The 23864-nt window shown below is 34.8% G+C and overlaps 1 non-coding gene across 1 annotated transcript; it reads right to left on the bottom strand.

The window, feature by feature from the left end:
- Positions 1-7489: 7489 nt before the first annotated feature.
- LOC121210634 (small nucleolar RNA R71) lies at positions 7490-7596 on the bottom strand. Its single transcript, XR_005905748.1, has one exon. It is a non-coding gene; the product is annotated as a small nucleolar RNA R71 (small nucleolar RNA).
- Positions 7597-23864: the final 16268 nt, after the last annotated feature.

The raw sequence follows: 23864 nt of genomic DNA, 5'->3' as shown, positions 1-23864 counted from the left end.
CCAAATTGCATAAAATGAAAAAGTTGAGTCTAGTAGATATAAGTATCAAATAGCTATGGAATTCAAAATTTGAGGTCCTTATATGGTAATTAGACCATTAAGAAAAGTTAGTAGATATTTTTGATGATTCATCCATGGAAATTTAGAAAAAGAAAAGGACTAAATTGGAAATAGAAATAAACAAAGATGATAATAACTTAATATCATCTTATATCATCATCTTCCCCAAATATTTTTTATGGAAACCCTAGGAAAGAGAAAGAAAATCAAGCAAGCCTAATTGGGTAAGTAATCTTGTCCTATTTTTAGTAATTTTTATATTTTTGAGATCTGAATAACTTAATCTAGTTATTTTGGGGACCAATTTGTGAAGTTATCAAAGTATTAAAATTTTCCCATGGATGATTATGCTGAAATTTTGAAATTTATGTTAGAAAATGAGAGGTTGTTGACAGATAAACAACTTTTGTAAAGGAAATTTTGATGAAATTGTGATTTAGGGACTAAATTGTAAAGATGTAACATTTATGAAAAATTTTGATTTTTGTGAAATACATGAGCTGTAAATGTTATATGAAAAATTTAGCTAGGCTTGGATTAAGGATTAAATTGCATGAATTTTATTTTCTAAGCCTAGGGACGAAATTAGAATTAATGAAAAGTATAAGGGCAAAATGGTAATTTTGCCAATGATGTGAATTGGATTGATTTGAATGTGAAATGTAATAAATTGATGATTATATTATTTTTATAGATCTAGAAATACCAAATAAGAAGTTAGATCGAGGAAAAGAAAAAGTTTCGGATTAGTAGATTTTCATGTACAAACAAGTATCGAGGTAAGTTCGTGTAACTAAATTGTGTATATTTTCATGTTTGAACTGAATATTATATATCTGAATTATGAATTTGTTAGGTATATGAAATTAATTATATGTCTGACATGCTCGAGAATTGTTAAGTTTCATTAGAATAGATTAAATCCGATGGATACAAGTTTTCCCAAATTGGTTGTGGTCTTGCATATGTTGTGGACACACCATAGCTCAAAAGAGCATCCTATTATTAGCCCTCTTGAGCTTCTTGTATAAGGTTCTTACTAGCTTCCCATTATAGCTCTTTGGAGCATCCCTATAGGTTGTGATCTTACATTTGTTGTGGACACACCTTAACTTTTATAAGCACCATGATTATAGGCTTTTCATGAGCTTCCTAATATGGTTCTTTGTGAACTTCCCAATTATGGCTCTTATGAGCTTCCCGTTATATAGCCTGGATAAGCTTCGCGATAGGCTTTTTGTTAGCTTCTCGATATGGCTCTTTGTGAGCTTCCCATTATAAGGCTCGCGAGTGTAATTCCCAGATATGTGCTCTAGTGAGCACCACTGTATATGAATTGACAGATCAGTGATAAGTACACATTGTGTGTACTACCCAAGTATTCATCGATATTTCAAAGATTCAACGGACAAAACTATTGTTGTGAGAAAATATGAGAATTAAATGAAGTATATTTTGATTATCCTTGAAATACTTGGAAATGATTGTATGATGAGCTCATCTTTGTTTTCTTTATATTCATATAAAGTTCATGACTAACTTGTTTGATGAAAGCATGGGTTTAGGCAATTGGCCAAAATGTTTTTGGATGCATGTATGTATACTTACATTGAATGAACATGATTGGTAAGTTAAATTCTTGTTATACGAACTTACTAAGCATTAAATGCTTACTCTATTTATTTTCTCTGTTTTATAGTACTCAGAAGCTCGTAAAGGTTGGAGCAGGTCAGAGCAAGATCAAACTATTCTTAGCTTAATTTGGTATAATTAACAAAACTACTTTTGGTATAATGGCATGTATAGGCTAATTTAGATCAAATGATGAAATGTTTTGGTTGTAAACAACCATTGGAATAGCTAGTGATGATATATTTTGTGTATATATATACATGAGACTGTATTTGTGACAACCCGAATTAGGGCCAAATCGGAATAGTGGTTTCGTGACCACAAATCCAAGATAGAAATAATCATTTTATAATTATTTTGGGGTTTATGATATGATTTCATGATTTCATGAAAATTTCGTGATGAAATTCTGTGCATTTCGTGCTTAAGTTGAGAATAGGGACTAAATCGAATAAATTGTAAAACTCGTGTTTTAGAAGTTTTTAGTATGAAATTGATTTGGGATATTAATTAGGAGGTCTTAAATAGCAATTTGACCCATTCTTAAGTTATGGACAAAAGTTGGACATGGAGGGAATTTTTTGAAAGTTTAGTAGTAAGGGCATTTTGGTCATTTGTATATTAAATGAAATAAAATGGGAAAAATAACACAAAATTGGTTATCATCTTCATTAGTTGCTGCCGAAAATCGCTCTCCTCCATAGCTAGGGTTTCTTCAACTTTCAAGCTTCATAGTAAGTGAAATCAAGCCCCGTTTTTAATGTTCTTCACATTTTTGAAATCCTCGTAGCTCGGTTTACTTATTTCTACCATTAGTTCGAATTAGGGTTTATGTTTAAAAATTTACCCATGAATGATAGGCATGTATTTTGTTGTTTGATGGTAGAATATGAATGTTTGAAGTTAGGGGAATGATCTTTTCTAAGCGATTTTAACGAAAACGAGCAAAACGGCATAATCGATAAAAATACCTATTGCTCATAACTATGTGTTAGAGTGAGAATTTGATGTTTCCATAGAAGAGAAAAATGATTAGTAGGTCATTAAACATAAGAATAAGGGCTGAAATTAAATTTCCGAGCCTTGGGGCAAAATCATAATTTTGTAAAAGTTAGGGGGGAAAATGTAATATTTGTATAATGTGATTTTTGGATTAAAATAAATAGTTTGAGTGTTAAATGAGCTCAATATGTTGTTATAGATCAAGAAAGGCGTGGAATCGACCTCGAACGGGGAAAGGAGAAAGTTTTGGACTAAATTGCAAAATTCCCATATTTTGCACCGAGGTAAGTTTGTATGTAAATAATACATTAATTTCATTTACATTTTTATATTTCAACCTATTATATATATATTAGCTGATGTTGAAGTATAAATCGACTATTGAAAGAATGGAAATAAGTAATAGAGAGAGAGATCCCGGTTTAACATTCGAAAAAATCGAATAAAATAGAGGGAGCGTAGCTAGGTCACCTGTATGGTGCCGAGTGCACATCATGTGTACAAGAAAGCTACGAGATACTATATAGTAGCTAGGTCACATGTGTGATACGGGATGTATCCCATGTAGACAAGAGAGCTACGTGAGAGATAAATGTAGCTAGGTCGCATGCGTGATTCCAAGTGAAGGACACCATGTAGACAAGAGAGCTACGAGACAAATCAGCTAGGTCGCATGAGTGGTACTAAGTGTTCACCATGTGTACAAGAGAGCCGAATTAAATGGAATATGATGCTGGGGCTGTGTGCTGAAACCATCAAGTATCGAGGATTATTCCGAATTGTTCAACGGGATGGTTTTGTGGTGACATTGTAGTCATGGACCTACACTTGTGATGTATGCAATGTGGTGAAAATGATTTGTGGTATATATATATGTAAGTTAAAATGAGGTTAGTATAAAGAATGTGTGAAAGAATGAAATTAGCATTAAAACTGTTTTGGATAGTAGCAGTAACGTGATTTTGAAAATTCACCAAAAATAGAAGGAATTTAATTAGAGGTTTAATGAGATGTGAAATTAAAGCTTAATGAGTCTATTTGCATATAAAAGAAACAGAGCAAGCAAAAGAATTCTATATTTTGAGATATTTACAATTGTGTGAGACTTTCTCAGGATGACTGTGTAATCCCCTGTTTCAAATTTGAAAAATCATTAAACATTGTACAAAACAAATTAAGAAATATAGTTTATATGCCTAAATTCCTTATTTAGTCTAGTTTTAAATGAAACAGGTTTCATGGTTATTTGAATTTTTTACTAAGATAAATTCAATTCTTAATGAACAGAGGTCAGATCAGTTGAGCTGTGTAACAGGGGAAACTTTAACTAATAAACTGTACTAATTGGCTAAACCAAAAATTTTAGAAAAAAATTAGTAAGAATTTTTATTACTCTAGATTCAGGGAAATTTTACGGATTTGAATTTTGAGTTTCGTAACTCGAGTTATGATTTATTTAGTGATCATGACGCAGGAGGGACAGCTTGATCAAATTGGAGTAAACAATAAAATAAAAAATATGATATAATTGAGTTATGTTGTAAACATATTAGATTTCTTATTTTTTATTTATATACTTACTTACTAAACTATAAGCTTACTTTCTTTTCTCTCCTTTGTCTTATAGTGTCATCCAGCTAGCACAGGAGTCAGAGATCGTAGAAGATCTGCCCGCACTATCAATACTCTTGGTATCTGAACTCAACATTTTGAAATATGGCATGTATAGCAGACTTAGTTATTTTGTTACGTGTCATAATTGTCTAGGTTCAAATTACTACTTATAGTATCAAACTAATCATTTTGTATGAAGCCTTAGAAGTTGGTTTGTATTGTTAATGGCATATGTTATAATGATCAAATTGCACGCCATATTTTTGTTGGGTTTTGTTTAATAGTATATACTATAATTTGTTAATACCTCGTACCCTGTTCTGACGATGGATACGGGTAAGGGGTGTTACAGTATTATGTTGATATGATTATGCATGAAGTGGTATAATAGGTGTTTGATCAAAAAGGTAAGATGGATACTTGAACATATGTAGTAGTATATCATACATAAGATTGGTTTTGGCTTGGTTTTAATGTCTTGGATTAGTTGGTGCATGTGTATTGGAATATTTATATAGCTAGAAGACAAGTTTGGGTGAGAAATAAGGCTTAGAAAAATCCTTATTTTGTCCACATAGGCAAAGATACAGGCGTGTGTCTTAGTCGTGTGTGACACACGGCCATGCGTACGGGCGTGTGGTTTAGTTGTGTGTCCACTGCATCTTAAAAACTGAGAAACAGAATGCTCAGAATTGGTCACAGGGGCATGTGTCTCAACCGTGTAAAACACACGGCCCAACACACAAGCATGTGTCTTGGCCATGTGAATCCTGCACCTATTTTTGAAAATTAAATTGTCCACATGGCCTAGCACACGGGCGTATGGGTGGCCATTTGACCCAAGTTAAAGAGTTACATAGGTATGAACATGGGCTGGGACACGGTCGTTTGCCTTACATTGAATGCCCACACGGCCTAGGACACGGGAGTGTCAATTGGCCATGTGACCCCTGTAATTAAGAAAAAATTTGGAATTTTACAAAAAATTCTCTAAGTTTCCAATTTATTCTCGACTTGTTTCTAATGTTTAAATTGGGTCTCAAGGGTCCAATTAAAGGAAACTATGATTGAATATGATTGGTTTTGGATATGAATAGTAAATGACTAATAAACTGTAAATTATACATATTTTTATCCCATGCTTAGCACATTTATGGATGATTTCTCCTTTGATTTGGTGAATTCGATGCTCCTAATCCTTTAATTTCATGTTTTATACTTAGGTGAGCATAGGAGAGTAAAAAGAGCGAGAAACGGGCCGAAAACGGATAAAATGGACCCACATGGGAAATCAAGATGGCCTAGACTTCCTCACACGGGCGTGTTACACAGTCGTGTCCTTTTGGCAGGATCGAAGCATGACTTACACGGGTAGACTACACGCCCGTTCCTGTTCAACAGCCTTGACCATGGGCTGGAGTAATCGCACACGAGCATGTCACACGGGCGCGTCCCTCTCGAGCCCAAGTATAACCCTATTCGAAAAAGGCCAATTTTGAGGGCTCTTAGGCATTTTAAAGCCTATTTAAACACCTGAGGAGGCACTTAGAAGGGGAACGCAGAGTAGGAAGCAAGGAATTACTCATGGAAAGCCGATTGATCCATCTCAGAAGCTAGATTCATCATCAAGATTGAAGATCTCCCTTCATATTCCTTCAGAAGTTTTTGGGTTTTCTTATGTTTTGTTATCTTTATGGTTTTGAGATGTTTTCTTTCATAAGTATGAACTAAACCCCCTCAATACCTAAGGGGAATGAAACCTAAGACGGATCTTGTTATTATTATCTGAATTGTATGATAAATATTTGATTTGTTCTTAATTCTTGTTTTAATATTCCAGGATATTGATTCAAGTTAACGCTCTGATTCAGAGGAGGAATAGACCCTGCCTAAGAGTAAATTTGTCATAATTAAGCGGAGTTGATTATGCACCTAGAGATGGGGTGACAAGATTTTGCCAGATTAGGGTGAATCCTAATAGGGGAATCTATAGATTGAGTTAATGCAATTCTAGGGTGTTAATTAGAAAGAGATTTCAATTATTCAACCTAGGGTTAGACGTTATTAGTCTCGAGAGAGATAATAATATAACTTAGGGATTTCTACAGATCAAGTCAAATGAATAAATTGTTTGATTCAGAGTCAAATAACAAGGAAGTTTAGGTGGATTTTTCCTTAGGTCTTGTCTTAATCAATCGAATTTTCCCAAAACTATTTTCCCAAGTTTTCTTTCTGTGCATTCTTAGTTAGTAATTAGTTTAGATAACCAAACCTCTTAATTTTTAGGCTAGATAATAAAAAGGAAGTAAATACTAGTACTAGTAGTTCCTTTCGGTTCGACAATCTGGTCTTGCTAAACTATACTACTATTCGATAGGTACACTTGTCTTAATCTTGATAATAAGTTAGGCTCAAGAACGATTCATTTATAAATTTTTAAAACCTGTTATGAATATCACGCATCAAGTTTTTTGCGCTGTTTTCGGGGAACTAGGATATTAGAAACACTCAATTTTTATTACTTTAGCCATTTTACTTTATTGCAATTTAAATTTTTATTTTCTTTTCTAATTCTTCATTTATTTTCTTCTAACAGGTTTTTCTAGTTTATGACTAGAAAAAACCCGTCAGGACCACTACTTTTTGACGGTGAGATCGACCGTACAGTTCACAAAAATCAAATAGAAATAAGGCGAAGATTACGATACACAGAGGAAGAGCAAGAGGACGATACTTCAAACACAACCGAGGAGATGGCTAAAACTAAGAAAATCCGCTACCTCCTGCGATTGCTACTAATCAGGATCCTGGTCCACTTACTATGTATGATTATGCTAAACCCTCTTTAACAGGAGCTGAATCAAGCATAGTTAGGCCTACTGTTGCTACAAATAATTTTGAACTGAAACCTAACACAATTCAAATGATCTAACAATTTGTTCAGTTTGATGGTTTGCAGGACGTGGATCCCAACGCTCATTTGGCAAATTTCTTAGAATTCAGCGACACTTTCAAAATTAATGGCGTTTCTGATGAAGCCATTCACCTTTGGTTGTTTCCCTTTTTGTTGAGGAATAAGGCTAAACAGTGGTTGAACTCGTTGCCACGAGGATCAATTACTACTTGGGAAAAAATGACCAAAAAGTTTTTATTAAAATATTTTTCGCCAGCTAAAACAACCAAATTACGTAATGATATCTCCTCTTTTGTGCAGATGTATTTAGAAACAGTCTACGATGCATGGGAGAGATACAAGGACCTTTTGCGAAGATTCCCTCACCATGGGTTACCACTCTGGCTACAGGTCCAAACATTTCACAATGGCCTGAACCTTTCAACTCGGCAGATGATTGACGCAGCCGCTGGTGGAACTATAAATAATAAGACACCTAAGGCGGCTTACGAATTTATTGAGGAGATGTCTATGAATAACTATCAGTGGCAAGTTATGAGGACAAAGCCGACGAAAGCAGCCGGTGTTTTCAACCTCGACGCAGTTACTATGCTATCTAACCAAGTAGAACTCTTAAATAAAAAGATTGACGGTTTGTGTGGTTCTACTCAGGTACAACCAGTGATGAGGTGCAATTTGAATGGAAGAGGAGCATGCACAGAATATCAACCCTTCAACCCTAGCATCGAGGAGGAACAAGTCCAATACATGGGTAACAATAACTCTAGACCCCAAAATAACCCGTATAGTAACACTTATATTGCAAGTTGGAGGAACCATCCCAATTTCTCGTGGGGCAGTCAAGGAAATCAAAGGCCATAACATCCTCCGGGTTTTCAACAACCACCTTTCTAGCAAGAAAATAAGCCAAACCTTGAGGAGATGTTAACAAAATTCATCTCGGTGTCAGAAACTCATTTCCAGAATACCGAGACAGCCCTTAAGAATCAACAACGTCAATCTAAGGGCTCGAAAATTAGATAGGCCAACTCGCCAAACTGATTTCTGATCGACCACAAGGTAGTTTACCGAGTAACACTGAATCTAACCCAAGGGAGCAAATCAATGCAATTACCATTCAAGATGCAGAAGGGTTAGTTGCACCTGAACCAGAACTGAAGCAAGAAACTATGATAAGAAAAGGTAAGGGTAAGGTGGGCCACAATGACCAGAAACTGATAAGTAAAGAATCCAAACCTCGTGTGCCATACCAAACGCGTTAAGGAAAGACCGCATAGAAGAACAATTGGATAAATTCCTTATATTATTAAAAAAATTACATATTAACTTACTGTTTATTGAAGCTCTTTCGCAAATGCCAAACGCAGTCAAATTCATAAAGGAGCTTTTAACAAATAAACGAAAGTTGGATGAAGCATCGCATGTGGAGTTGAATGCAGTTTGCTCAGCCGTTCTACAGAATAAGCTACCCAACAAATTGAAAGATCTAGGGAGTTTTACGATTCCTTGTTTAATTGGTAGTTTAGATGTTCATAATGCATTGGCTGACTTACAGGCAAGCATTAATGTTATGCCTTATAAATTGTTTAAACAGCTAGGTCTTGGGAAACCCAAACAAACTAGGATGAGCATTCAATTGGCTGATAAAACCATTAGATTTCTTAGGGGTATCATTGAAGATGTTCTTGTTAAGATCGATAAATTTATATACCCAGTAGACTTTGTTGTTCTAGACATGGAAGAGGATAGTAACGCACCTTTAATTTTAGGATGACCCTTTTTAGCGACTGCTAGAATCATTATTGATGTTGGTATAGGTGAACTCACACTTCGTGTGGGAGACAACACAATCACCCTTCAAGCTCGTAATTCGAGTAACACATTGAAAATTGAAGGTGGTTGTATAAATCATTCTACTAGTACTGATCATGTGGTGGAACACTCTGTGCAGGAAACAGATACGAAAAACGCATATAAGCCGTGTTCAAACAACAACAAAGGACCTATCTATGAAGAATGAAGACTACAAATCAAGGAGTTAGATGAATGGCGGACACAGAAATTGAGAATACCCAATAAACCGAAACTAAGCCAGGACGAGCTCAATACCTCACCAAATCAATTTAAGGTTGGAGACAAAGTACTACTAGATGCAGCAGATCCTCGTATTGCCACTTCTAATCCCAAATGGTACAATTGAGGTAATTCATCCCAAATTCGGAACATTTAAGGTAAACAATACTCGTCTTAAACCTTATGTTGATAAAGCTGATAGCAGGGATGAGGAGTGTAAACTCCTCGCACCACCTTGACCATGCAGAAAAGAGGTAAGTCGAGCTTAGACTATAAATAAGCGCTTCTCAGGAGGTAACTCGAGCACTAACAGTGTTAATTTCTTGAAATTTTAGTTTCTAACATCTAACATACTAACCGGATCATGGAACGCAGGCTTTCTAAAGACCACACGGCCAAGCACACGGGCGTGCATTAGGCCGTGTGAACACAGGGCAAGATTTTTTACCCAACATGGGATGCGATAAGTTGCCACGGCCGTGCGACATGGTCATGGGTGAAACTTCCAAAACAACACAGGCGTGAGACACGCCCGTGCCTTGAAACAGTGGTTAAAACTGAGAATGTAACACGGGCATGCGACATGCCCGTGCCATCCACCCATGGTCGACACTGTCAAAACGAGCACAAACGTAGACCTATGTACACGGGCATGCGAGAAGCAAACAAAGCAAGACACGGTCGTGTTGGCCATGCGACACGGCCGTGAGCACCCACACGCCCAAGCAACACGGGCGTGGGCTGAATGTCAGACACGCTCCCGTGTGCCCCAAAATCTATATAAACCACTCACTATTCATCATCCCTTTCCCCAAAAATCCCTAACCCTAGCCGCTACAACTCCACACACCCTACCCCCCACGCCCGTGCGCCGCCTACAACACCGATTCCGACGCCTCAAGCTCCTTCTTTTTGCGTTTGTTTACTCTTTTCTCTCTATTTTCTTTAAATATGTTGCTTATTTGCGTTTGTTTGAATTAATATTCATAAATAGAATATTAAAATACTCATGCTTGTTTTATAAAAATTTTGTCATTTTAGTTACTACATTATGTTATACTCTTTCATTTTTCCTTGTTTCTATGAAATTTATGCTTACCCACATGCATTCATTCATTATTCCCATAATCTTATAACTTTATATATTTAGTTGTTTTAGTTTGTATCATGTAGTACGTAAATCTCATGAAATATTCATATTTAGTCTTGAATTTCCATACTATTCTTGGGGCGTATTGCTTGAACTTCGATTTTTTAATGCAGGTACAATGTTGTCCTCACGCTGTAAGAAAACCGCTGTTCTCGCCTCGAAAAAAAGAAAAGGAGCAGCGTCATCCTTGGGTCCTACCATGGAGATTAGGCACCCATTCCTCCAGGTTCCCTTGGAACTCCAAGAGGAATTATATCAGATATTATGGGCCTGACCCCTAGGTGTGGGCTGCTGCATTGACTAGGCCAGACTCGAATAGATTCAATTGGTTGACGCGATCTGAGCCCTCCTGATGACTGACCCGTGGGGGCTCTTCTTTGAGATCGTCGAGCGGATGTATCTGGAGTTCACATTGGAACTCTGCTTGATGTTCCATCTTCAGACCATCATGACCAACTTCGACGATCCTGGAATAGTCCAGTTCCACCTCGGTGGTCTAGTAAGCCAATTGAGCATACCAGAATTCGGGATTGCACTAGGGCTGTACACGGAGGAGTTCATGGACGAAAATGAACTCGACACCCTCCACCGCCACATCCACTACTCCCCCTCAAAATGCTGGAGGGACCTCGTCCTTACCGCGGCCACCTACAATCCTACCCGCTCCAAGGTATCAGCTCTTCCTCCATCCTTGAGGTATCTACACGCCATCTTGGCTCACACTCTGACAGGGAGACGAGAGAGGACCGGCGTCGTCACCACCCACGACACCTATTTCTTATGGAGTATGGAGAATGGGCACGTCATCGACCTTGCCTACTTTATTGCCCTCGCCATTCGCCACCAAACAGAGCAGCACAGGAGAGGGGTCATTGTATCGTGCCCTATGAGACTAGATTAGCTCGGTACTTTGGGCTCCTCAACATAGAAGCACAATCATCCTCCCTCACTCTCATAAGCCAGATGTCCCCACAGGGCATCTCAAGCATGCTAAGTATGAGGATGATCGAGAAACGACGTGGCACATACCCTCCTCAGTACCGCCTTGCCCAGTCCACCGAGGAGGAGGACCTAGAGGACATTACTGATGATGTCCCTCCACATCAAAAGGATCCACCGACTCAGCCACCACCTTCTCATCTTCTAGTTCATACGGCGGCTTCATATTCTGACATCTCTGGGTGCCTTACATGATTTGAGCAGTAGTGTTTTCAGCCTTTTGATCACATTGATGCTACACTTCACCAGATTTGTCAGCATCTTCACATCTCATCGCCACCCCCACCTCGCGAACCATCTAGCGATGAAGATGTTTAAAAACTTTTATTTATTATTTTATGTTTTTACTTTTATTCTATTTTAAGACTACTTTTTATTTTTCTTTAAGCTTATTTTTATTTGGTTTTATAATTATTATTTTACAATTTTTAATTTCGGCTATTTCATTACGAGTAATTATGCTTCTTTATATTCTCTAAAAAGTTACTGATTCTATCACAGTTATAAAGAGATCCAAAGCTCATCATCGCATAGGAACTAAAAACTCCACCGGGAAAGGTTCTCCACGACTGCAATGTCCTGCTCAACCACGACTATAGCTACCACCAAATATAATATTCTTTTGGCACAGGATTTATGGATTAATGAACTTCTACCACCACTGGAGTATCCTCCTCCACTCTCATCATTGCTTTGGTCAATTACTCTCTATCACTCCAATTCAAGGAGTTCATTCATCATTTAGGAAGATTCACTTCTCTCCCTATCTTTTGATTATTTTTATCAATATATCTATCTTTGTACATTGAGGGCAATGTATATCTTAAGTGTGGGGGGTATTTTATACATCATTAGAAATCCCTAAATTGTGTCTTATTCTCACGTGAACCACTCATATCACTATTAGAATGAATGTTAAATAATTTATGATTTTTATTGATATGTCTTGAATTAAAACATAGGCATTTATGCATTGATTATTTAAACTTTAAGACATTAGGGAATCAAGCATGATAAGTTGATTTTTGAAGAATTAAAAACTTTTAGGTTGTTTCCCTAAGTTTAAGTATTATCTTGAGTTGAAATTCACAAGTTTGAACATCAAAAAGCCATAATTTTTGTGAAATCTTGAGCATTTAGAGGATATTTTACTCCTTTCATGCTCACTTTTATTATGAGTGCGTTAGTATTGATTTGTTATTCTAGAACTTGCTTGATTATGCATGTCAAGACCACACCATTTGATTTGATATGCCAAGATGATAAAGGCACCTAGGTTTAACCCACTCACTCTACAAAAGCCTTCCTTCATAATTAACCCTTAGTGAAACCCTTTGAGCCTAACAAGCCATTAATTGATTTACCCTTACTATAAACCTATAACCCATTATTGTTGAAATCCCTTAATTTGATCCCTATTTTTGTTAAGATTTGATTTAAACTAATTGCTTAGCTATGTTTTTCTCTTCTATGTTTTTGATTTGTTCTTGAAAAAAAGTGTACTTCAATACATATTAGTTGTAATTCGTCATTTTTTAGCTTAAGTGTCAATTCCATATTCTGAGAAGAAGCTCATTTTTATTCAACTGATGACTAGTCATTTTTCTAGCTAGGTAATTTTTCAATTCAATCTCGATTCTAACCTTTTCTTTTAGCTTGTGACCACACCCCCTAACCAAAGCCACGTTACAACCCTCTAAAAAGACCTTTTTGATTGATGTATCAGCTCAATGTATAGTGGTGGAGATTTGATTTTCAAGCAAGCCTATGGTGATAACTTTTCATATTGGCTAATGAGGGCCTTTATTGATGTCCTTAAACACCTTGAGTGATTTGAGTGAATCTTTAGTGAGGATGTTAAACTCTGGGATATTTTGATCAAAGGTAATCACTTAGATAAAGGGAGACACCTATGCTTTCATGATAAAATGCTCAACTTGGAATGTTTGAAACTCTGATGTACTTTTAGTTGTCTTTTCAATGTATGAATACTTATGGATTATTTTGAGATATTATTGATAGGGATTATAAATTGAGAAAAATTTATTTTGATTTTGAGTTGAGGATTTTGCTTGAGGACAAGCAAATGCTTAAGTTTGGGGGTATTTGATAAACCATAAATTATACATATTTTTATCCCATGCTTAGCACATTTATGGATGACTTCTCCTTAGATTTGGTGAATTTGATGCTCCTAATCCTTTAATTTCATGTTTTATACTTAGGTGAGAATAGGAGAGTAAAAAGAGCAAGAAACGGGCCGAAAATGGAGAAAATGGACCCGCGTAGGAAATCAACACGGCCTGGACTTTCTCACACGGGCGTGTCACACGGCAGTGTCCTTTTGCCAGGATCAAAGCATGACTTACACCAGTAGACTACACGCCCGTGCCTGTTCAACAGCCTTGACCACGGGCTAGAGTAATCGCATACGAGCATGTCCCTGTCGAGCCCAAGTATAACCCTATTCGAAAAAGGCCAATTTTAGGGGCTCTTAGGCATTCTAAAGCCCATTTAAACACCTGAGGAGGCACTTAGAAGGCGAACACAGAGAAGGAATCAAGGATTTACTCAAGGAAAGTCAATTGATCCATCTTAGAAGTCGGATTCATCATCAAGACTGAAGATCTCCCTTCAAGTTCCTTCAGGAGTTTTTGGATTTTCTTATGTTTTGTTATCTTTATGGTTTTGAGATGTTTTCTTTCATAAGTATGAATTAAACCCCCTAAATACCTAAGGGGAATGAAACCTAAGACAGATCTTGTTATTATTATCTGAATTGTATGATAAATATTTGATTTGTTCTTAATTCTTGTTTTAATATTCTAGGATATTGATTCAAGTTAACGCTCTTATTCAGAGGAGGAATAGATCCTATCTAAGAGTAAATTTATCGTAATGAAGAGGAGTTGATTGCGCGCCTAGAGATAGGGTGACAAGATTTTGCTGGATTAGGGTGAAACCTAATCGGGGAATCCATAGATCGAGTTAATGCAATTCTAGGGTGTTAATTAGAAAGAGATTTCAATTATTCAACCTAGGGTTAGACATTATTAGTCTTGAGAGAGATAATAATATAACTTAGGGATTTCTACGGATTAAGCCAAATGAATAAATCGTCTGATTCAGAGTCAAATAACAAGTGAAGTCTAGGTAGATTTTTCCTTAGGTATTGTCTCAATCAATCGAATTTTCCCAAAAGTATTTTCCTAAGATTTCTTTTTGTGCATTCTTAGTTAGTAATTAGTTTAGATAACCAAACCTCTTAATTTTTAGGCTAGATAATAAAAAGGAAGTAAATACTAGTACTTATAGTTCCTTTGGGTTTGACAATCCGGTCTTGCTGAACTATACTATTGTTCGATAGGTACACTTGCCTTAATTGTGATAATAAGTTAGACTCAAGAACGATTCATTTATAAATTTTTAAAACCTATTACGAATATCAAGCATCAATGACATAAAATTAATTGTATTAGTCTTGTAAATTCCAGTAATGCTCTATAACCCTGTTCTGGTGACGGATATGGGTTAAGGGTGTTATAGTATCTGCCAAAGGAATAGTGTCTATAGTAAAGGCTGTTTGTGAATGGTATTCGCCAATGAGTGAATTGTATGACTCGTTGATTTGGAAAGGTTTATTGGTATTATAAATAGTTGTTGAGATGTTCGCTATATAACTCACTAACTTCTTTGAACTTATTTAGTTACCTTTCTTTCTCAAGATCATTAACGAAGTAAAGGACTTCTCGAAAACTACGCTAGATGACATTTGTTTTATGAGATTTATAAGTATTTTGTATTATGCATGGCATGGGGGTGGTGTCAAGATGGTGTCATTCCGAAGAATGAATTTTGTATTTTAAAACTATTATTTTGAAACTATTAATTCGATGAGACGTAGTGAGGTGATTATATTTTTGCAAAGTATCAAATTATTTACTTTGAATTATTAATGTTAGTCTAATTATATATATGCATATGACGATGTAGTTAAATATAGGTTTACACAAAATACGGATTTTAATGCCTCTATGTTTTTTATTTTTCCTTGTAAATGTATAACCCTATATTTTTTTGATTTAGTAAAGGATTTACAATTTATATTTATTGAACTATATTTTTTTATGAAGACCACGCCTATAAAAAATTTAAAGGAAAAGATTTTAAGGCAATGAAGAACCAATCCTGGGTCCTCCTTAAGGATTGGGTTTGGGGCGTTACAAAGGCAAATTGAGGAATCAGAAAAGCTGTTAAGAAATCAAAAGGGTGGAAAAAGTGCTAAAAGAGGGGTTAAAGTCATTATTTTATAGATAAACATGCTCAGGAAGTCATTCTATGAGAAATTATTTGAATTCTCTAACTCAGGTTTGACATCTGTTAAAAGGTATGAGTGTGACGTCTGCACTCGAGTGTTTAACCGTCAAAATTTTGATTTTGTTCAAAGAAGCAATCAAATAACATCTTCATAATAAGACATTTGAGGAGTATGTCAATGAGAAGGAAACTTTGAAATGTATGAAAGGCAATTTGTATCGTCGTTGATATGTGTTTGGCATGTAAAACCAATTCAATGTAGGAAATTGGATTCTAGGAGGGATCAAAATTTCAAGGATGATATTTTGTTAAGGGGAGGAGAGTTGTAACACCTCGATTCTGGCGTATACAAGGTTTGTCATGTAGTCCTAAGGAAATATGATTGGCAGAGTAAGCTTTGTCCAGGTGTCTCCTTCAGCGGAGAGAGTGGTAATCTTCCATAATACAGTGTAGCAGATTACACTAGTTTTTGCACTTGAGGAGATTGAATACAAGCACTTTTATTATATTTTAGTCAATTTTTATAGTTTAGTTTACATTCAATAAAAAATTGTATTTTGAATCTTTTATTGACCTTCAGGGCCGAATGATGCCTAAAGGTGAGATAACGTACTTAGTTAGTGTGCAAGAGACCATACAAGGGCATAGGAACTTAATACTAGTTTTTGTGTTGCAATACGGGGAGTTCGAGGTCACGACATAGGTAGCAGAATGTAAGAATTGTCGTACTACCTTTGGTGCCATGACACAGCCATAGAATGTTGCGACACACCCCTAAATCCATCCCTGAACTATACATACTGCCCTCGATGCCACGACACAAGAACTAAGGTTCGCAACACTAGCCCTGTACGAGAGATAAATATGAGCCAGGGGAATTTTGGTCTGCACAGTCAAAAGTTAAACACAAGAACGTCAGCTAACCTTAGGGTGAGGACGACGGCAACCCTAACTCTATAAATAGGATCCTAAGCACTTTTTAAAGTACATCTTTTGATATTCTAATTTTTTCTTTGTAATTTAGTTTTTAGTTTTAGTTTTTTTTTTCTTTCTCGTAGGGTTTAGATTTCTTTTCAATTCTTTTCAATCGTGTTCTTCGTAGAACTTTATTCGTAGACACAATCAAATATTTGAGGATTTTTGCCCTTCATCAATTGAATATATTCAGGATTCTATAAATGTTATTCTTCATTTATTTTCCATGCATATATTTATCATCAAGTTTATTATTTTTATGGATTCTGTGAGGAACTAATCCTCTTATGGCGGATTAGCAAGTGAAGGTGTGATTGATTAATTGCTATGTAGGGTTTACCTAGCGGATCAGCTACTCAGAAGAGGAAAATCTTAAACCATAGGATTGATGAGCCTAGAAAGTCATTTAGGCGGGAATTAACCAAAAATTGGTATGGCCTATTCGTGAGCACCTTACCCCCAAATCGGTCTAAACTGTGAGGCTGAGAAATAAGTAGTTCTTGTTGACTCATTAGTTTAGTGGAAGATTGAGAGATCCTACTAGGGTAACGAATAGTTGATTGAATAGAAATCTGAAATAGGAATTAGTTATGATCACCAAAGTAAGCTAATCACCCATATCTTCATTTGATTGACTTTAGAAATTAGTTCTCTGAAGTACCTTTTATTTATTGAGTTTTTAATTTTTTATTTATAAAAACCCCCAAAAATCTTTCATTTATGTTTTATCGTAATATAATTTATTTAAACTACTAATTAATTCTATTTATGTTTAGGTTAACTTTAATTTAGTACTTGCCTCCCTTGGGTACGATCCTCAGAGAAGTTACCCACTTTGTTGTAAAACTATATTACAACATGGCCCATATACTTGCACACACCACCTGAAAACTATAGTATTCGCACTTTGGACGTCAGTACATCCGGAGGCTGTCAATTCATTGGTGTTGTTGCCGATAAGGTAACGTTACTAGATTAATTTTAATTTTTACGTTTAACTATTTGTTTTATTTTATTTTATTAATTCACGTTCACTTTTTTTTCTTTTTTGATCTCATTATATGCCTCAAAGGAGAGGAACACCTGTTTAAGTCAATCACTAATCCATAGATTTTATCCAATCAAAATCATTTAAACATGGATGAAACTGATTAAATGCGGTTTAACGATGAGATGATCTTTGATGAAGAAATATACGATGAGGGAGTATATGAAGAATGGGAGATCATGGAAAATCAAAAATTGTTCATGATAGAGCTAACCAATGTGGAAACGAAGGCTCAACGTACCAGTGGAGTAATGAACAAGACAAACATCCCTGTGATTTGTATGAGATGCATTCATGTGAAACCACCAGGCCGAACTACTCTGAGGTATTATCAAACATGTCAAACATGATGGTGTAAATGTTGAAACTAATGCAAGAAATATTCGAAGCGCTACCTCCATGGAAAGAGAACATGTCTGACGTTCACAACTCGGATCACGAGAACCCTTGTACTATTGATGGCCATGATGAGATTTATGGTGAGATTCAATCAGAGCTAGTAATTGAAGATCATGTGGATAAGCTGAACATAGTTGAAACAGTCTCTGATTCAATTGACATAGCAGTAAAACTAATCATAAATGTAGAAGTGAAAGATGAACTAACCACTAACATGTAGCCTAAGCCGATATTGAATGAAAGTTTAGAAGAGCCAATACACTTTCTGGCTATAGCGGAGAAGATGTCGACTGATAAGGTTGAGGAGTTTGATTCATTCTAATTCAACAACGACAGCAAGGCTCGAGTAACCAAAGCCTTATGCAATAGGGGGAGGAGAAAACTCAAAGTAATAATACCCCAGAAAATAATTTGGAATTGGCTCGAATTTTGGTACTAAATGGCACACAATGTGGATGTCACGTTAGTCGAAAATAAGGCATCATCAATGGAATCAACCAGAGAGGTTGGTTCATATACATCAACAGATGGACAAACATCAAATCAAAGTGTTGAGAACCAGTTGGAAGTTCTTCTATGTTGGTGACACGGATCATCCCAATTTTTAAAGAAATTTTATTTCTTGTTGTAAATTTTGTTTCGTTTATTGTATTACTATAGTGTTTGTTTTATTTTATTTTATTTTATTTTATTTATATTCCTTTATATTATATTTCATATTTCATATTTCTTTTCATAGTATTTTCTTATAGGTACTGCCTGCCCACTTGGAGCAACCAAATCCCGATGGCAATACATCAATAAGGATTCGACCTTCTCAAGGAAGTTTTCTTATTCCCACCTTAATCATTTTACAGTAAGGGCATTGTGTGCTTTAAAGTGTAGGGGTAAGTACACTAGGACTCATTTATATTAGGATTTATTTTTTTCAAAGTAGGTTATATTTGTTCCTCACACTTTGAAATTCAAAAAGAGGGGCGAAAATAGAGTCGGTGTCGCAACATAGAACCTTCATCTCACGACACCACTAACAAGTTCAAGAAATTGAGTAATTTAGCTCGATGTCGCAAAATAGCACCTTTATGTCGCGAACAAGTAATCAGTGTACCCCAAAGTTTGAAATTTCAAAGTGTGTTGCAACATCAAACCCCGATGTCGCAACATCGGTATCCTACCATGGGTGTCGCGACACAGAACCCTTATGTCACAACATCGCTACAATTTTCTACAGGGTTGACCTAACCCGTCACACAATCTGACAGCTTAACCATTATTTTAACCTAATTTTTAAGGATAAAATACAAAAAGAAATTAAACCTAAAAATAATTTTAAATAGTTTAACCATTCATTAACTTCAAAACCTTTCAACAACCTCTCAAAACCCTTAAACCTTAAAATCTGATTTCTTCTATTTTCTCTTTATTTTGCTACAATCTTTCTTATCGTCTTTGTTCTTTTTAAGTACAGGTCAAACAATCCACATTCTTGAAGGAGTGTGGAACAAACATTCGAACAGAGTAACTACACTAATATAAACTCATAAATATTAAATAAATAATATTTACTAACTTGCTATTCGAAATTGTGGTTCTGAAACCACTATTTCTGATACCACTATAAATGAGCTATTAAAAGCTCCTTACCATCAATTCTTACGAGGAATGTAACAGCCCAATTTCAGTGAAATCGGAATAGTGGTCTCGGGACCACAAATCCGAGCCGAAAAATATAATTTATTTTTATTTTATTAAATGATTCATATTATACAAGAAACGTCACGTGAAAATTTTGGAAAGAAAATTTTATCGATTATGTGCTTAATTACGAGAAGGACTAAATCGCATAAAATGCAAAAGTTGAATTCTAGTAGCTAGAAGGATCAAATAGCTATGGAATTCAAAACTTAAGGTCCTTATATTGTAATTACACCATTAATAAAAATTAGGTAGATATTTTTGGATAATTCATCCGTGGAAAATGAGAAAAAGGCTAGGGACTAAATTGGAATTCCATTAAATTAATTAATTAAAAGATGAAAAGAAAATATCATCATATTTTCTCATCTTCTTCCCTAAAATAAACATGGAAACCCTAACAGAGAGAGAAGAAACTTTCCTGACCAAATTGGATAAGTTTCCTTGGCCCGTTTTTAGTAATTTTGATATTTTTTAAACCGGGATAGTTTAATCTATCTATTTAGGGGACTAATTTGAAAAGTTATCAAAGTAAAAAAATAGGTTCAAGGATGTATATGCTGGAAATTTGAAATTTATGGTAGAAAATGAAATATTGGTGATAGATAAATAACTTTTACAAAGTGATTTTTCATGAAGACTTGATTTAGGGACTAAAATGAAAAATGGTGAAAATCCATGGAAAATGCTAAAATTTTTGAAATGTATGTGGTGTAAAAGTTGCATGTATATTTTCGCTAGGCTTGGGTAGAGGGTCGAATTTCATGAATTTTATTTTCTGAGCCTAGGGACGAAATGGGAATTTATGGAAAAGTTAAGGGCAAAATGGTAGTTTTGCATAGGATGAAAATTTATTTCATGAATATAAAATGTGATAAGTTGATGTCAAATTTAGTCGTATAGATCTGGATAGACCAAATTTGGAGTAAGAACGAGGAATAAAGGAAAAAATTGGACTAGTGGATTTTTCGTACACGAACAATTGTCGAGGTAAATTCGTGTAACTGAATTGTATATGTTTTTATGTTTGAATTGAACGTTGTGTTGTGAATTGTATAAATGCCGTAAAAATATGAAATGATCACATACTCGTTAAAGCCCGATAAATGAAAGTGTCAATAAATTATAATGCTCGATAAACGATAAAAATGTTAAATTTTATGCTTGAGTTGAATGTGAACATTTGAGTTGCATACATTCATGAATATATGAGATTGACCACTTTCTTGGTAATGCTTGAAAAGTGTTTAAATCTTGCTTGAATAAATGGAAAATCGATGGATACATTATTTCTTGAAATGAATGAGGTCCTGCATTTGTTGCTGACGGGATTTAGCTCAAACGAGTAATCTTATTGACCTCATTTATGAAAGGATTTAGTCCAAATGGGTAATCCTGACATAAGTTGTGACATCCCTAAATTGACCCTAGTTGGAAAGTGGTTTCGGGACCACAAAACCGAGTCATAAAAATAATTAACCGTTATTTTCTATGCTTATTGTGCATGAACATGCATGTGTGAAAATTTCAATCTTTAATTTGTTCATTTGAATGTGAATTTATTTAATAGGACTTATGTGAGACAATTGTGAAATGTGATAGGTAATTTTAAAAGTGGTCCATTAATGCATATATTCAAAAAAATGTGGACTTGCATGCCAAAATACCCTTTTTGGGATAGTGGCCGGCCATGATATAGATTAATAATGATAATATGTATTTTTCTATAAACATTTTTAGTTTACAAATTGTATTATTGAATAAAGAGTAATAAAATATTGGGTGAGTGGGAGGAGAAACCAAAGTTGGCTCACCCTTGCTCCACCATTTGCCGAAACTTGAGGTGAGGAAGAAGAAAAAAATCCTTGTTTGATATTTGGCTTGGATAATGTTTAGAAAGAGGTAAGTACTTTGAAATTCTTGAAAATTTATATATAATTTAGGTGATTTGTTCAAATTCTATTCATTCCATGGATTAAATTTTTGGTTGTTTGGAGGTTTGATATTCGGCCAAGTAGTTTGAAACTCTTGATAAAATTTTTTTATGTCATTAAAATGGATGGTATTATAGGATATGATGAGTGATAAATTGTTTTTTTTTTGACTTGAAGGTTGAGATTAGTGTATGTTTAGAGGGAGGTGCCGAATGTTTTAATGAATAAAATGAGTAATTGAGGTTATAACATTCGGTTAAGTATTATGTGTGCTAGCAAATTTGGTATATTGTATAGTTGTAAATTGCCTTGTATTAGATGCTTTTTGAAGGATAGTAAATGTTTAATCAAGATGTTGTTGGGGAAATTTTAGTTTAGCAAATGTTAAAGCATTCGACATTTCTTATAATAATGTATAAGATTAGGAATTATGGTAAGTGAGTTGTGATCTTATAGGACCAAGATAGAATCGGCTATTTAGGTATTGGAGTGACTCGGTCATTGTTTGGCATAGGTGAAACCATTATGAAATTGCTACTTTGATCTTGGAATGAAAATTTTAATTGGAGGTTAAATTTGTTTGGTTAGGGCCAAATAGGGTTTATAAGTTAATAGTATGCTATATATATATATAGTTAAATTTGTGTATATGAAAGCGTGGTAAGTAATATGAATTTTTGTTTGTGCATGCGAATTAGGTATTGGTATAATAAGCATAAAAGTTAGTCATGGCATATTTTATAAACATATTATGCATTGAAGTTATATGATTGTCAAATGTGACTATTAAAGAAGTAATGTTGAATAAGTAATTAAACAAATTCATTTGTTTTAATTAAGCTCATGAGCAAAGAGGATCTAAATCAGATAAGAGAAAGGAGAAAGCAATCGAGTAGCCTATCCGCAGTTGTTCAAATAAATTCAAGGTAAGTCTTTGAGTAATGGAACTTAGCTTAAGATTTGATAAACGATGATATATATTTATATGAACATAATAAATAAAATGTGACACAATGGTTCTACTTGAATTACATATTGAAATAAATAAGTTTCTAGCATATAAGTTTAGTTATAATGAAGAATGATATGGAATACGGGTAAAGATGGGACTATGAATTGGTGTAATTACCTATAGTAAAATGATAAGGAATAAGTTACTTCTATGAGCCTTAGCCGATTGGTTATTAGAAAAGTGATATTTAAATTATGATTTGTATGTGATAATAAGAAGTACTTATATATGATGATATGTTTTAAACTCAAATGGTAAGCTCTTAAGTGTTTGGACTTGGAAATTTTAGAGCAAATTGTAATAATTTGCTTAGGACAGCAGCAGTAGCGTGATTATTGAAAATCACCATAAATTGTTGGAGTGGAATTAGAGACTGAATAAAATATGAAATCAAAGATCAATGAGTCTAGTTTCTTATAAAATAAACAGTGCAAGCAAAGGAATTTCCTATAGAGAGATATTTAAAGTTGTGTGTGACAGTGTCAGAATGAATCTGAAATCCCTGTTCTGTTTTTAGAAAATAATTATAAATAGTACAAAATTTGTTATAAGATAAAATTTATATTCTTAGACTCCTTAATGAGTCTAGTTTCAAATGAAATAAACAAGAGCATATTTTGAAATCTTTACAATGAGAAATTTGATTCGTAGTGAAGAGTGGTCAGTATAGTCAAACAGTGAAATAGGGGAAACTTTAAGAAAATTCTGGATTTGATTGGCCAAACCAAAAATCCTGAAAATTTTATGGATAGAAGATATACGAGTCTAATTTCGGGGAAAATTTACGGTACTTCATTTGGAGTTTTTTAGCTCCAGTTACAAATAATTTAATGATTGTTGCTTAAGAAAACAGCTTGTAGTGAATCTGTGATTTTGTTGTAAACATTGATGAAACTAATTGAGTGCTTATAAGCTATTGCTGAATTGATGTACAAGATAAATATATAGGTGGTGAGGCCAAAATGGCTAAAATTTAAATGTGTGCAAGTTATCCGAATGGCTATTTTATAAACGTAAGCAATGTATATGTAATATGTGTT

The sequence above is a fragment of the Gossypium hirsutum genome, chromosome A11 (assembly GCF_007990345.1).
Source record: "Gossypium hirsutum isolate 1008001.06 chromosome A11, Gossypium_hirsutum_v2.1, whole genome shotgun sequence".
NCBI classification, from domain to species: Eukaryota; Viridiplantae; Streptophyta; class Magnoliopsida; order Malvales; family Malvaceae; genus Gossypium; species Gossypium hirsutum.
This window is presented reverse-complemented; position numbering and strand designations above follow the sequence as displayed.